At 27.8% G+C, this 4,957-nt stretch overlaps 1 pseudogene; it reads left to right on the plus strand.

Annotated features, from left to right (window-relative positions):
- Positions 1-3,468: 3,468 nt before the first annotated feature.
- LOC130981205 (alkane hydroxylase MAH1-like) lies at positions 3,469-4,296 on the plus strand (annotated as a pseudogene).
- The last annotated feature ends 661 nt before the right edge of the window (positions 4,297-4,957 follow it).

Here is a 4,957-nt window from a genome sequence, read left to right on the forward strand (position 1 = left end):
ATAAAATCAAATTCAAACAGCTTTCTGCGGAATGAATCGAATACGTTATTACGGTGAAACAATTGTATAGTACTAAATGAACGAAACATTATCCATTATATAAATTCAAAATATATACTTCTATTTACAATTGAGAGATTATTAATTTAATTCAATTCAATTAAGAACACATACGTACATTCAATTCAATTCAATTAAAAAAAATCCAAATCTCATTCGCTTGATTCGTTTCAGAAGAATAATCTAAAATGCTCTCATTCAACTGATTTGAAGCTGAATCATTCATTGTTTTGATAGAATATTGAAATCTGAAAACGAAGAAGATAAATCAAAGAAGAAAACTAAGAAGAATAAGAAGAAGAAGGACAAGCAGCAGAGAAGAATAACGAGCAGAATAGAAAAAAAAAGAAGAACGATGAACAACAGAAATTGTAGATCCGAAAATTACAATACAAATCGTTAACGTTAAAGAAAAAAAGAAGAAGAAAAATGTTTACGTTGAGAAAGAGATTTATGTAAATCTGTTACGTTAATAGGAGGAAGAGGAGAGCGCGCATGTATTTCACCTAACTTGGAAGAGGGGAAAGGCGCGTTAACAAAAAAGTGCTTGAATGACTTGGATATATTTTTTATATGGACGTTGAACATTATTGTTTAAATAATTTGAATGAATGAAAGTTAATTAGCGAAAAAAGTAGTACTTTGATGAATAATTTGGAGGTGGGGAGGCCGCCAATTGAGAAGCCGGGGATTGCGGGAGAATATGATTTATCACGGTAGATTTGGGTAAAGGAATTTAGGGAGAATTTAATCCACACACTTTCCAACTACAACATCTTCTCTTTCCCTAAAATCCAATGACTAATGACATGAACTTCATTTCAGGTTATATATCAAGAATTATGAAGGAGTAATTACACCTGAAACTGGCATTAGAGGGTTGTTTTTCGGACATCCTGATGAGAGGGGTTAACAGAGAAATAGCTTTGGGCTTATTCTTTCGTATCAAAATACTTTAAAGTTAAAAAAAATAATGATAAAGTAATAAAATAAATAAATTGTCACTCTTAAATTAAAATAGTGAAATATATATATATATTTTATAAAAAATACAAAATAAATAATAATTAATTCCTTACATTAAAAATCTAATTTTTTCATGTAAAGAAGAATAGGAATAATGTAACACATTGTCTAAGTTATTTTGAATTTATTTCTATTGTCTCTCGAATATTTTTTATATTGTATATAAAAAGCTTATTTACTTATACATTAATAAAAAAATATTATTTATTTATAAAAAATTAATTATTAAAACAATTATAGTATATTTGTGTATAAATATATATTATACGTGTAATTTAATTTTAATAATATTTTATATTTTAGCGTATATTTTATATAAATAATAATTTAATAATTGATTTTTAATATATATCTAACCAGTAAATTTATATACGGAAGAAATTAGCTGGAGGCGTTTTGTTGACGTTATCTTTTCTTTACCTAACAACATTTAATAGAATTAGAGAGTGTTAGGTAAATAATGATCATTTTAAATAACATAAATAATTATTAATTAAATAAAAATATATTACATCTTAATTTAATGTTATTAATTAAATTTAAGATTAATTTATTTTTTTAATACTATTAATTTATATTATTTATACATTATTAAAAAATGTTGTTTGTTACCTGTACTTTTCTAAAAAATTTATCGGGGAATTGTCATACGGCTATGTATGCTACATAGATACCGCAACACTAATAATATAAGTAGGATGGCTGCAAATATTAATGTGGGGTAAGAAAAGTTTAAAAAATATGTGAAGTGACATGTATAAATTAAATATATATAAATTTTTTTTTTTGGTCTGTGAATTGGATAACCCCCAATCTCAGGTACCCCAATGAATTAGATAACCCCCAATTTTAGGTACACAACACACCCATACACTCCTCATATATTTTCACAATTTTCCTCAATTATATTCTCTAGGGTTTGAATCCTAGACCTTGAGGTGGGGAAGAGAGAAAAATGCCACTAGAGCCAAGAATATATATAAATATGTAGTGCTCATTTTTAATGTGAACAAAAACTTTTGCAAAACCGAATCTAAATCCAAAATAAAAAAGCTGACAATATTGGGCTGAGATTTAATTTTCTTGGTCATCATGATGAGTCATAGACCTAACTCTTCGTAATGCCATGTCAAGGGCTACTTCCGATCCAACGCTTTCGCTCTCAACTTTAGGAAAAACTTGACAATATTGAATATTGGGCTGAGATTTAATTTTCTCGGTCACCATGATGAGTCATAGGCCTAACTCCTTAATTAATAATGCCATTTCAAGGGCTACTTCCAATTAAACAGACAGAAAAAAGGGCTACTTTCCATGCAAAAAGGCCTAATTCTTTAGATACCTTTTTAATAATTTAATATGAAAAAATATAAATAATTAACAACATTTTTAAACAAGGATTAAATATTATAAATTAATAAAATTAAAAAAGTAAATTAATTTTAAATTTAATTAGTAGCATTAAATTAAAGTATAATATATTTTTATTTAATTGGTAATTGTTCATGTTATTTAAAATTGGTCATTATTTACTTAATACTCCCCATTTAACATAGATAATTATAAAATTAATAAAAGAATTCAAGAATACTAACTATAGACAATATCTAAAATTAAGGAATTCAATAATTCTAATAACAGTAGGCATTTTAGGCGTTATCCTTCCACACACACACACATATATATATATATATATATAAGAAGAATGTTAGAGAATTATTTTTATTATTTTTAGTTATTAATTAGTTATTACTATTTAAAAATATGTAATAAAATATATAGTTAGATTATTAAACTAAAAAAATTAAATTAATGAATAAATAATAATAAAAAGAGAATTTTGGATTCATTAAGATCGAACTCTTAACCCTTTGAATTTAAAATTTTAATACCATGTCATGATACTACTCATCTCAAAAATTTTAACTAATGGAAAAAGATAACACTAATAGTTATATCTCTAATACTCTCTAAACTTTTATTGTACATATTATACAAATATTTCATTGGCTTTTCATACTTTTCTTAATAAAAAATAATAAATTTTAATAATTCTCTATCATTTATGAGCAACTGACAAGAGTTCATCAACACAACAAATATACCAATTAGCAATATAAAAAAGTTGCATAATCTATCCGATCCCCAAACTTTTCGAATGGCCATACTGTTTCTCATTCTACCAATAATCCTCCTCCTATATAATTTCTACATGTTCCTCATCGTAGAAGATGTTGTAGAACACCTCTGTTGATAGATTGGCCAATCCTTGGCATGTTACCACAAGTCCTTAGCAACTTGTGCCATATCCATGATTTTGTAACTAATGTTTTGAGACAAAGAGGTGGCACCGGTGAATTCATGGGACCATGGTTCACCAAAATGAACTGCATGGTGACTAGTGACCCCATGAATGTTCATCACATAATGAGCAAGAGTTTTGACAACTATGTCAAGGGCGGCCCCGAGTTTCGCGAGATTTTCCAAGCTTTCGGAGACGGTATGTTGACTTCAGAATCCGAGAGATGGAAATAATTTAGGACTATGCATCATTCCTTGCATTGCAAGAGATGCTACATTCAATCTTTTTGCAGCTGCAAGAGATACCATAACTTCGGTTCTTACATGATTCTTTTGGCTTGTTGCTACACACCCATTAATGGATGCCAAAATTTTTGAAAAAATCGAAGAAGTTTTTGGCACCAGTGTCGAAAAAAATTCCAAGTTTTAGGGATGGAGGATGTGAAGAAGCTAGTTTACCTACATGGTGCTCTATGTGAAGATTTGAGGCTATTTCCAGCTGTCCCTATTAAACGTAAACAATCATTGAAACGTGACACAACACTTCCTAGTGGTCATTGTGTTATTGATCCAAATACAATTATTTTGTTGTTTACTTATGCAATGGGAAGGTTTGAAGAGATTTGGGGAAAAGATTGCTTGGAGTTCAAACCAGATAGAGATGGATTTCAGAGAAAGGAGAAACAATACATGTTCCATCTTATAAGTTTTTTAGTTTTAACGCAGGTCCAAGGACATGCCTGGGAAAAGACTTATCTTTTATTCAAATGAAAATGGTGGCATCTACTCTTTTGCGCAATTATCGCATATATACAGGTGGTGGAAAATCATCCTACTACCCCAGCTCATTCCACTGTGCTTTTTATGAAGCATGGCTTGAAGGTTATCATAACAAAAAGACAATTTTAATTTGATCAACAAATTTCAATATCAAATGTGATAGGATAGCAGGATTGTTATGTTTATGTAATTTGGAGAAGTGAGTAATACAATGTACATTCTGACGGAATTGGATTCTGAAAAAAAAAAAAAAGAAACAAAAAAATCTAAGGTAACAAGGCTATCTATTTTGTTTCAATTATATAATTTTATAAAAATATTATATATACATTAAAATTAAATTTTTAAATTAATTACTATATATTATTTAAATTATTTTTAATATATATTTTATATTTTAATATATGTTTTATTCGAATAATTAAAAAGTTAGACTAATTTTTGAGCTAACAATTTTTTAAGATGACCACGAAGATAAGATTAGAGGAGGAGAAGGAAGAGAAAAATGAATGAAAAAAAATTTAAATGAAAAAGAAAACAAGAGCTGAGGAAAAGGTGATGATAGTGATTATAACGACGATAATAAAAGAAAGTTAAAGGAAAAAAAGAAAAAGAAGAACCAGAAGTGAAAAAAAAAGATAAAAAAGAGTGCGCACATAAATAAGTAGGCAGGTAAAGTTAATTAATGTGATTCATGTTCAATGGACGGCCTTCAATAAATATCAATATTTGATTTGCGTACCAAAAAAATACAAGGATTTAGTCTTTTTAAATATATATAATAATAAAT

This window comes from Arachis stenosperma, chromosome 5, assembly GCF_014773155.1.
Source record: "Arachis stenosperma cultivar V10309 chromosome 5, arast.V10309.gnm1.PFL2, whole genome shotgun sequence".
Lineage (NCBI taxonomy): Eukaryota > Viridiplantae > Streptophyta > Magnoliopsida > Fabales > Fabaceae > Arachis > Arachis stenosperma.